Here is a 12,020-nt window from a genome sequence, read left to right as displayed (position 1 = left end):
CTTGTCAAAGGCAAAAAGCATTTATAGGGTAAAACGCAAGGCCACGGGAAAGCACAGCACCCCTGTGTCAGCCCTGCAGCAAGCCTTGACTAAGCCGGTACAAAAAAATGAAATAAAAATTGTCCGGCATTTCAGCTAGGAAGCAGAGATCTGGCGACATTTGATTTTGAGATGATCCAGATGATACGCTGCAAGAGGTGGATGTTATTCTGAAAATCATACTTATCCCCAGGGACTTTGGTAATGATTCAGATGGAGAGAAGTACCTGGTGCTCCAGCGGGTGATGGGAGATCCGGAGCTATTTTAAGCCAAGCAAAAAGGCAGCCAGCGTTACGCAAAACCCAAGCGTTCTGGGTGTGCGTTGGGTACAGAGCATCTGACTGGAAATGCGTAAAAAAGTGCCGAAGGCTCCGCAGAGCCACGATTTTTCCCATTTGTTTGGCAAAGTTCAGCCCGTTCATAAAAACCGAGGAAACCCCAGCACACCCCAGCAGGAATCGCCGGCAGATGTGGCCGCGTGAGCAAGCCTGGACTTTGAGTTTTTGCGGTGATGTGCCGCTGCAAAAATAAATATATTTAAAATAATAAAGCGCTTCCTCGATGCTCTGCTGCTTCACTCGGCTTCTCCCAGGGGAGAATAAGAGGACTCCTCCCGTCATCTCTCCCTCCCCAAAAAGCCACCGCTCTTCCCCGCTTTCCCGTCCTCCTCCCCAGGTAGATCCAGCTCCTTTGCGGAGCTCGCTGCGATCCTTCCCCTTCCACCGGCCTCCCCTCCCGCCTCGGGGGGTTCTCTCCTCGCAGCTCCCCAGGCACGAGCACGGGTGGGTGCAGGATGGGTCCCATCGCCCTGAACACCCAGGAGTTTCCAACCCCACGGGTGCTCGCTGGAGCAGCCCAGCTCCTGCCTTTTGAAGGATTGGTGTGAGCTCCGGGCAGGAGCATCTCCCAAGGTCGGACCGCGGCGGCGGGGGGACCGGGACTAACCTAGAGCGGGAAACTGGAGCGTCAGGCTTTTTCCCAGCTGGCATTTAGGTCTCCCAAACAAGTCCGTCCTTTTTTCCCCGTCTGTCCGCGGCCGCTCCGGGACACCCAGCTTCCCCAGCCGGGCTCCAGGCACTTTTGGAAAGAGAATTTTCCAAATGAGCTGGTTTGATCTCTGGGGAAGGCGTGCGGCTGAAGTTAGGGCTTGGGGCGCCGGGGGCTGCAGAAAAACTCTTCCCCTTTGACTCCTCTACCACAATTCGCACTTTTATTCTGGAATACAAATGACTCTACTCCCGAGCACATACCCTGATGTTTTTTTTTTTAAAGCACACCAATAATTTCTGTGGAAAAGCCCTTTCCCCCGCCCAGAACGGGGGCTGCACAGCGGAAGGCAGGCTGCAGCAGCCCCAGCAGGATGCGGCCATGGAGCATCTCCGTGCGGGATCCCCAGCTGTGTCCGGCAGCAGCCCCGGCTCCATGCGGGACCTGCCCAGCTGGAGCATTCCCGCTCCGCTAGACCAGCCCCGGCATTCGGAGCCAAATCGTGAGCTCCCTCCAATCGTGGATTTTAAGTCATACTTTGGAAGAGAAAAAAAAAAAAAAGGAAAAAAAGTCAAATTCCCTTTTTTATTTGCTTCCTGAGCTTTGGGTATACTCTGTTGCCAGATTTTCCACGGAAAGCAAGAGGACTGTAACCACAGTGCCTTTTTCAAATGGAACCAGATATCCTTAAGCAAGAACCTCCCTGAGCTTTGGCAGGTGGTACCGAACTGGGGCAGGGGGGGTGAGGGACCCTGCAGCCGGGTCCTTGGCAGCATTAACACCTCGTCCCTCGCCGGGTGCAGCTGTACCGAGGAAGAGCATCGCCTTCCCGCTGCCACCCTCCCCGGCCACCCTCCTCATCCTCAGCGCATCCTCGGAGCCGCACCGAGCCCCTGCTCCATCCAGGGTTTGCAAAGCCCGGGGACCGCGCAGCTGCTGTAGGCTCTGCTGGTGCTGCTGCAAAAAAAAAGCTGTTCCCGAGAATGACACCAGAGAAAATACTTTGTTGGGCTTGGCAGGGGCTGGATGTGGGACCACGTCGCTTGTCCACCCCGCTCCGGGGTCACCGTGATGGGGAGCAGCGGCTCTGCGATGCTCCGCAGCCCGGGATGCGGGGATGCTGCGTTTTTCGAAGTGGCGATATCCAGCGACACACAGCTATCAAGTTATGGATTTTTCCCCGAGTACTCTTTTGATTACAGTGAATGAAGAACTTTTAAATATTTTTTCATACTACTGCGTGTGCATTTCACTCTATAAATCCCGCTTTGTGAGAGCTTTGCACCCATTTCGACAGCAACAAAAATAATTTACTTCCAGCTGCTTCTTTCATAGCAAACCAAGGAACGTGGATTAAAAGAAATGAGGTTATCTAGCATAACAAAGTACTCCAAAACAACTGAGGAGGAAAGACAAGGTACGGCTCTGACATTGGGCTAGTTCAAGGAGGTGCATTGAATAGTTAGGTGCCGCAACAATGCTAAATAATTGAGTATGTCACGTTTTAATGTCATCGGCACAGAGTCCAGGCGCTGCCTCTCTCCTTTCCATCAGTATTTCCTGGCAACGCCACATTTTATTTCATTTTATGCAGCCTGTGGTCATTTGGAGAACACGAAGGAGTAGCTGCCGTAGTTTCCCTGCTCCCCGGCAGCGCAGGAGGGCTGAGCGAGATGAAAATGATTTCCCAGCATTGATGTGGGGTCAGAACTGGTTCCAGCTCCAGCTCCAGCTCCGGCTCCAGCTCCGGGGCAGCCCCGCTCCCGCACCCCATCCCTGCCCGCTCTCCCCTGCAAGCACCCATCCAGGAAAAGTAATCACTTGCCTTACCACCAGGTTTAATTACTGTCTGCTCCAGAGCTAATTAGGAGCGCGGTCCGTCCGGAGGTCGGGGACGGAGCCCTCCCTCCCGCTTCGTGCCATCTGCCATTGCCATGACACTGGCTTTGCTTTTCACGCCTGGCTGGGTGCGCGGGGTAATGGGGCTATTTTTCCCCCCCTAGGTCTTTGGAAAGGAAATAATAAAAAAAAAAAAAAAAAAAGAATGGTTCAAACTGCTGTGTGCTGCCCTTTTCCACTTTTTAAGCCTTTTAGCATACAGTTTTCCAGCAATTGGGAGGAAAATTGCCCTGAAAGAAAGAAATAAAAATCTGTCTTATTTTTTAAACGACCCCCCCCTCCCCGCACCACACAAGCAGCTGCGGAGAATTTCTCTTCCAAACGGATGATGTAATGGGCTTTGTCGGCCAATGCTGTAATGAATAAAAACCTAGACCCTAAAATCATCCAAGCTTTTGATGAAACTGGTAAGGTTCCTGGTGCAAGCGATCACCAAAATGAGCTCGAGCCGATGGTTTTGTCACGCAGATCTTGATTGAAGCAAGACGGAGAATCGAGGGCTCGGACCAGGCAATAACCAAAACCAATAACCGACCTCGCCGAGGGAGAGGAGAACCGGCGCGGGGCAGAGGCCGACGCAGCGGCGGCTGCGGGGGCACCCGGGGGCACCCGCCGAGGGGGGGCACAGCCCCTGGGGGCACCTGGGTGCTGGGACATCAAATAGGGCCTTCAGCATCCACCACGGAGTCACTCCTTTTTTAAAAAATGTGACCTACAACCACTATATACATATATCTATATGTGTATTTAATATATTATATTTATAAAATATTTTTATATCTATATGTATATTTAATATATTATATTTATAAAATATTTTTTAGATCTTACATATTAAATAAAATATTGTAAATAACACCCATTGCTGCTGTACCGATGGGCACATTGTTGCTCTCCCAAGGACGTCCCGGGATGCTGACGTCGGGAGACTTTGCAGCCGGCGCTGGACATCCCGGCTTGGCTCGGGTCCTGGCTGGGGAGAAGACGGGTGCCAGCCACGGGGAGCGAGGGGAGCACCCGGCAAGGCACAGCGATCCGTCAGGGACAGGGTTGGGAAGGAGAACCAGGGCTGGGAGCCCACGTGGCTGGAGGGGGGTTTGCTGTTCCCGCGGTGCTGATGTTCCTGATGGGATGAGCCGAGGCCAAGCAGGGAACACGGAAACGTGATGCTCTGCAACGCGGGAGAGGAAATTGAAAAGGCAATTTTATTCTTTTTTCGCCCAACAAAAAGTCTGCCTAAACAAGTTCAATGGAAAATGGTCAGCGAGCGCCCGAGGTGCTCAGCGCGCAGCCCAGGCAGCTCCCGACTTGTGCAGCGTGCGGGTACATCTCCCGGGTCAAAACCAGGGGCGATAGTGCTGAATCATATTTATAAAGTAATTTTAAGTTAGGTCTGGAGCTTTCTAGGGATAAAAGGCGAAGCATTGCCAATCCACGTAACACCGAGGGGTTTGTGACGCCGCGCGAGGCTCTCCAGGCATATCTCCATCCCTGGCATAAACCCCGCTGCAAAGCCGGAGCCGCTGGAAATGAGGCATATCGGCCCCGTAGATTACAACTACTCGCTCTAACCAACAAGTGCACTAATTGGGGAACTTCTACAGCACATATTCCTCGTCTCATGTCCTGCGATGGCTCGAAGCCAATTCGCGCTGCTGGCTGTCCAAACATGTGTTTGGATCATTTTTAAAACATGCATCGCCTACCCCATGGCTTGTAAAAGATATATGGAGCAATTATTATCCGCTCTGTAAAATATATTTGGCTTTTAGAAAACGTGCCGGTGAGTTGCCTTCGTAGACCCGTTTTAATTTATCGATTGGCACCGCGGCCATCGCCGACATCCCCAGGGGCCGACCACGGCACGCAAGCAACCGCCACCGACCTCTGCGCAAACCGGGCCCCCTTCTGCAAACACCGAGCAAGACGTCTTCCAGTCATCAGCATGTGTCTCCCAACGACTTTAAACCGCTTGTTTCTGCGTAACGTTTCTGCCCCACGTTGGTACAGACCGCAGCGGCGGCTCGGACCCGGCTCACGGCAGCCCAACGCCGGCAGGACGCCGTCTGCCCCGAATTCACCGCCGGGCTCGCAGCTGCACGCCGACAGAGTTATGAAAAAAAGATGGTTGTTTTGTTTCGGTTGTTCGTAGCTAAGAGCACTAGGACTCCCAGTGCTTACTGCTCTGGGTTTCATTAGGCTGTGCTTGCAGGACCGTGTTCTCGTGGTATTGCAGCGCAGATCGTTTCCAGGCCGGTTTATGTAACGTCAGGCTCTTCTTGGTGCAAGAAAACCCATTAATTACAGCTTTGAAGGCTCAGATACCAGACCGTGCATCTCCAGTTAGGGAGCTCAGTGCCCGCATACTTGTGTGTGTGTCCCGACTGTTCACCGTGGACATGAAAATAGACGCTCCTTCGCCAGAAAATGGGATGAATTTGACTCCCAAGATCAAAGGACAGCGCAGCAAGTTGGCACCTGCAGTCCATTTAAGGCCAAGATAGGGATCTTTAAAATAAATTGCTAATGCTAGATGAGCTATAGGCTCTCCTTTGAATGATTCCAACCGTTTTCATGTCAGATCGCAGAATTTCCCGTGACACAGGAGGCAGTGGGGCTGGACGTGCAAGAGACCTTTCTACAACAGCCTTTTTTCTTAGGTTTTTCTCTTTCAGCTCCTGTATGGTCTCTCTGTTTTATTAGAGAAGTTTCTTTTATGCAAATCCTAGAAGATAAATAGGAGCTATACTAAATAAAAATAAATCAGTGAGTGCTGTAGTGGCTGTGTTATAATGAACTGGCCCCCAGCTCTGCAGCCAGAGCCCTGGGGATGGCAGAGGGTACGGTGCTACCCAAGTTTAACCAGCCAGGGCAAGACCGAGCTTTCTGCCTTGCCGTTGTCGTTACAGCTGCCCATTGACTGAAAAGTCCAAGGAATAAATTAAAACACATCTATTTATGAGACCTGGACCGTATGAAAGGTATTGGAGTTCAATCCAAAAAGGCAGCAGAGCCGAACTGCCACGCTTGAGGCAGAACCGGTAGATGTAGGACGATGCCGTACGATGCTGCCTACATTACAACTAAGAGCAAGTTCTAGGTGCTGCGTGGAAAACCTCTGGAAGAAGAGCAGGGCACCAGGAGGGCTTTGCTGTGCTTTGACTTCCATATCCTCCAGGGATGACCCTGCCGCCTCACTGGTCAGCTGGTCTGGTTTTCCATAGTTCTCATTATAAATTATAACTATCACTATTTATCCAGCACATTAAATTTTTAGCAAAGTTTTAGCAAATGAAATCCTCACCTTCATAAACTTGATGGAGAAACTTCTGTCGACTGCAGCAGAGCAATGATCTCATCTTCATATCCACTTGGATTTCTACAAACTGCTGTTTCCTTTCCTCCAAGCTCACATACTTCAGTAAGTAGGACGTGCAAAATGAAACAAGATTACTTGCTTGCTTCTCATCCACCGCAGGACTGGCACGAGCCACCGTCCCCATCACCGCGGCAGCAGGAAAGCGTGAGCATCCCGCCGGGTACCCGCAGGTTCTGCTGCATCCCGTGGGAAAGCAGGCTGGCTGCCCAAAACTCGGCCTCTGGTCCCTGACGGTGGGGACCGGAGGATGGGGACACGCAGACCCCAAGCTTCCTCGCCGAAGAGGCGGCGGGGCAGGCAGGGACGAGCACCCGTCACCCCGCAGGAGCTGCGGTACGCGCTCCCGCTCCCGGTGCCGTCCCCCCCCCCGGCCAGCCGGTTAACCTCAAACTGACAGGGTCCTCCCTAACGATCAAGTTATGTTTTGCAGTGCAGTTACACAAGAATACTCAGACATGACCACCACCTAGAGGCTAGAGCACTAAATGAAGCTAGAAAGATTTATAGCCAAGATGGGCCAAAAAGGGGGTTGGCAATATTTCATGAGCCCGAATCGAGCAACAATGAGAGCTGGGTATCCGGACCACCTTCCTCCAACCCAGCGGTGGTCCTCACCTCAACTTCAGCCTACGCAAGAGCAGCCAACGGCAGCACCAAGCAAACCTGCCGCCCTGGGGGAATGCGTTTAGGGAAGGAGTTTTGCAAAGAGCAGAAGAATGCGGTGCCCTTTTCTTGCACGGGGGCACGCATGCAGCAGCCACATTCCTCGGCTTCGGCTGCTGAGAAGCCAAGGTCCAGCAGCACGGGGCTCGGCAGGGACGCACAGAGAGCAGCTCACCAGTCCACGGTACCTCGGTTACGTCCACGCTGAAGTCACCGCTGTGTGTCTGTCCCCACCAACAGCCAGAGACACGTGCAGTTTGACAGCGGGCAAGTTTTTCTCCTTTCGAAGTGCCACGAGCGTGGTCAGAGGGGCTCGGACCAAAGGTACGTAGAAGCCCGTGTCCCCTTGCCTCCAGCTCCGGCCGGAGGTGACGGGGAAGGGCAGAGCCAAGGGACGGCTCCAGGTCCTCTCCCAGCCTCCCACGGTTTGCGGCTTCGGCTCGTCCTGCACCGGGGACATGTCTTTGTGTTCGACAGCCCCACTGGGTCGTCTTCCAAGAATTTGGCTAATCACTTACTAAACCGTTACGATTTTTGGGATCCATTTGGGCAATGAGTTCTGCCGCTTAATTACACGTTGTGTGAAATATGTTCGTTTTGCATCTGCCACTTGGTAATTTCATTTGGTGCCTCTTTGTTTGCTTTGTCTTCCAACACAAGAGCCATCGACCCCTATTCACTTTCTCCGTGTCACTGCGTGAGTCTATACATCTCCCTTCTCCTTTTTTCCCCTGTCTGTCAATTCTTCGCAAGACAAAAAGAGTAATTTATGTAATTGTTGCTGATATAATGTGCTAAAACTCTCCTTTACCCTCCAACAGTTAATTACACTTGTTAATTATTTTAATTACTCCCAGGGTAATGCTCCAGGTACAGAGGAGGATCCCACTGGGCTACAGAGGCATAAACACAAGAGCAGAAAAGTCAGTGTTTACTCCAAAGAGCCACGTTGATATAACCGGTCTATAACAGCATGGGTGGTGAAACCGGAGCAGGGAAGGCTTGGCCTAGATTTGCAAATTTCTGTTTGTGGCATGGAAAGATTTATAGGAGGCGGCCTTAGGGGAAGGCAGATCCTGCAGGATTTCCCCTGGACTGGGCTGTTGAGGCTTGGAGACGCGACTCCAGCCTTTCCCTCCTGAGCAGAGATGATGCTTTCCGTGCAAAATGGAACCACAACTTGGCGATGTAGTTACGGCTGGCACCTCTGTGACGGTAGAGACGGTTATGTGAAGGAAGAAATCAAATCAAGCAAACTTTCAGCCCGGCTGGAAAGCTGAGGCTCAGTCCTAGGCTTAGGGACAGCCTACCTCTAACTACAAGGCGTGGGCCTAGGGGAACGGCGGCCCCCATATCGGTAAAACAAAAAAGATCATTTGTGGTCTCGCAGAGCAGCATCTGCCAGCACCCTCATAGCCAGGAAGAAATCCGAGAGTTGCCGCAATCTAAACCTTCTCTGCAGTTTCTTTTATCTTACTGGGGGAAAAACAAACAGAAGAGAACCAGAAAGCTTTGTGGCTAAGATGTCTCACATCTGGTTTTAGCTCCAAGAAATGTACTTCCACCCCCTCCCCGAATTGTTAATGTTAAACAAACAAAACCCCGGCGATTTTTCTGGGTTTTGGCTCTCAGATAACTCACAAGCAGCTTTGACTGCGAATTCCAGGCTTGTGCTACCCTTCATCCCTAATGAAAGCAACGCACCTCGCTTGGCTGGGAGGCAGGCATTTCCAAACGGCAAACCAAAAAGCCGTGCCCCGGGACTGCAGGCGGGTACTGGCACCCGCCGGCTGCGCGCTGGGGACGCCAACGCTGGGAGAAGCGGTCTTGACCGCTCTATTTTTAGGTTTCAGTGCAGTGTTCTTGCCTGTGTTATTTATGCTTCCCCCCTTCTTTTAAGAACGTCTGGAAATGTTTAAGATGTGTCCAATTGTATTAACATGCCTTTGAGAGCTTTATGGTGTCAATTTGATTTCCACTCTTTTAGAAACAGGGCTTTCCAATTTGTGATTTTATTCCTTTTATATCACATAAGCACCTACTTCATTTCACTGCTTTCAGGTGTTACGTCAATCTGAAGTTCACGCTAATGCATTCGGACATCACTTACATATTTCCATTTGACACGTTTCACGCAATTCCCCTGCTGGTGCCACAGGAGGAAGGCGGCGTTTCATTCCTCCGAGATCCTCTCCCGCCGGCCCCTCGCTGTCCTCTTCCAGCAGCGTTGGCAGAGGTAGCTAAATTGGGGCAGATGAAGGGTGTGGGAGCAGCACACTGGTCCTCTCCCCATCCCCTCGAGTCAGCCCAAGCCCAATCTTCATCGCGCTCCTTCAAAAGCAGGGGACGGTGGCCAAATGAGACACCAATGACTTCTGTCACCCACCTTCACGCTCGCTTGCGACCAGCTCCCCTCTCTTTCGGGCACTGGACGGTCTCTGGCCAGAAGCCACGTTAACATTGTTCTCTCAAAATGAGAGGCTCCTTGAAAGCCACGCAGCGGCGGGGCCCGAGGGGTGTTCTCGGCTCTCTGGAGCCCGTCCAGGGCATCAGGTTTCAGAGCAGGGGCTCCCACGCCAGCTGCATGGGGAAGGAACATCACCACTGGGACAATTAGAAAGAAGAGCCATCCGTTTCTATTCAGGGGATTCAATTTTCTTTCTACTTCATCAGATTAACACCAATGTAACTCCATTAACTACCAGGGAGTTGCTCTTGATCTGAAAATCAGACCCGTCGGATTTTCTGGCTTTTGCGTGCAGTCACTTCATTCACAGGAGCAAAGGTGGATGTAGGATGTACCGACAAAAGCCCTCCTTGTATGTGGTTTGGGGGGTGGGGGGTTCTTTCCCCTGTTGACCCTTTTTTTTTAAATTCCAAGGACCTCACTGTGATTTTCATTTTCTGCTTGCTGATGGCAGCTATGCTTTTTCTCTCCCGTTCCTCCCCCCCGTGCTGCTCCAGCACATTGATGATGATGATGGACACCAGGAAGAAGTCTAGAGGTGCTTCCTCTTATTTCAAACCTCACTTTCCAGGATGGTGAGCGGTGTTTTTCTAAGCTTTTCATCGTTCTGACAAAGCAAGAAGTAAATGCTCGCTCAAGTTCTATTGGAGGTCCTGTAAGAACATGCATTATTGCAAGGAATGGGAAGTCTCAGTACTTTCTCTGAAACTTTAAAGGCATCCTAAAGTTACCTCAGCTCCATGCTGCGCCAGGAGCTTGCACCCAAAGTTACATCATGAGTCATCTTAATGCACCAAGCCTGGCAAGAATGACAAAACAAAAATCCTGGTGAAGAGCCTTGCTTTGTCCAATGATTGCTACTAAATAAAATCATTATGATGAACCTCCTTAGCAATAAGACAGGTCTGAAGCATTAACATGATCCCTTCTTCAGCGTTGCACTAAAATTGGGTTGTTGTTCACTGTCATCTCACTATATTAACCTTGACTCTACAGCTGTACGCTATCAGTGTTTCTATTTGGACAGGATAACGTGGCCCCAGACACTGATTCCCACCCGAACCACTCTGCTATCCTCTTGACACCACCACACCTTCTGGGCCTGGCCCCGGTCACTCAAATGCCCAACACTACTCAGCACAGCAGGACATACCCACAGACTGCGCTCACCTTGACACACAGGTTTTCTTTGCGTGCAAGATTTAATGATTTGCAGGGTTCCTGCTTAGCAGGTAACAGCATCAGTAGTGCTCACAGTCTGCTTGTTAAACAGGATGTAAGGTTTGTCAAACTACCTCAAACAATGATGAGTATCTAAAACATTATGACCAGCAATATTGCCTCCTTTCACCAGGTTTCACTGCAAAATCCCAGTCAACAGTTGTACATGTATGTTGTCCAGTAACTGACGAGCTATGTGGGCATCTCACCATTGCAAGTTGCTGCCAACCTCACTTTAAATCTCTTCCCCTAGCTAAAAATACCATTACACCACCTCAGAACCATCACTATCTTTAGACTCATGAATCTGTTTGCCACGTCGCATCTTCTAAGGTCTGTAATTGTTATGATTAATAATGATAATCAAACTCCCGCAGCCCATTTTGCCTGCCTAGCAATTCTACAGATCTTTCACAACCAGTATCAGAATAGGCAAACACGTACTGCTTGCACCCAGAGCACCGCTGAACAGCCAGCCAAGGATCTCAGTGAAGGCAGTTTCTCCACCTATTCCAACTAAACCTGGAAGCAGGTATACCCAACTGACCAGTCACCGAGAAAGTTTTCTCCCTTCGAAAGCTCTACTTTTTGGACAACCATGAACTAAGCAAAGCTTGTGAGCTGACGTGGAGCTAGCCTTTGATTCAGTGTCTAGACATCAGGACCAACAGATGAGGAGGATTTGGCAGAAGGCAGGCAATCTATTTAGTTGTGCAACTCGCTCAATACCCCATTGCTCAGAAAAGTTATGAATTTGAGCAAGGAGGTTTGTCTGAAAAGTTCTTAAGCAATTTTCTGTACTTATTTGAAACAGGAATCCGATTATAACAATAGTTATAGAATTAAGAACAACTCTCGCCCTGGCACTAGAAGAGGAAGAAATAAACAAAACCAAACACTCAATTGTATGTTTCTGTCTAACGACCTCCGTATTAAAATGGAGAAACATGACTTGACATACAGTATGACCCCAATTAGCATACGACGGGCTGATTATACCTTGGCATATGGATGAACCCTTTGCTAAGAAGAAAATATCAACCATATTCATAGTGGCTGCTGTTATTTAAATAACAATGCTTGAAACACTCAGTGACTAGAGGCTGAAGCCAAAGAGAAATGGTTCAAATGGTACCAAGATTCGGAGAAGGAGCTCACCTTCCCTGCAGAACTAGATTTGCTATTTTAAGCCCTTTTACAGAAACTGGGGGGGCGGGGGGAATATGCAAGTATAAAACATTTCATTCCAATATGCATTTCCTCCCTGAAGCAGTACAGGCCCACTGGTATTTCTCATCGACTTCAAGCAGCATTCAGTCAGACCCTAAAAATGATTGTACCGTGCGTCCAAAGCACGCTGCTGT

The sequence above is a fragment of the Harpia harpyja genome, chromosome 18, assembly GCF_026419915.1.
Source record: "Harpia harpyja isolate bHarHar1 chromosome 18, bHarHar1 primary haplotype, whole genome shotgun sequence".
NCBI classification, from domain to species: Eukaryota; Metazoa; Chordata; class Aves; order Accipitriformes; family Accipitridae; genus Harpia; species Harpia harpyja.
The sequence above is the reverse complement of the archived record's forward strand: the minus strand, read 5'-3'. Positions refer to the sequence as shown.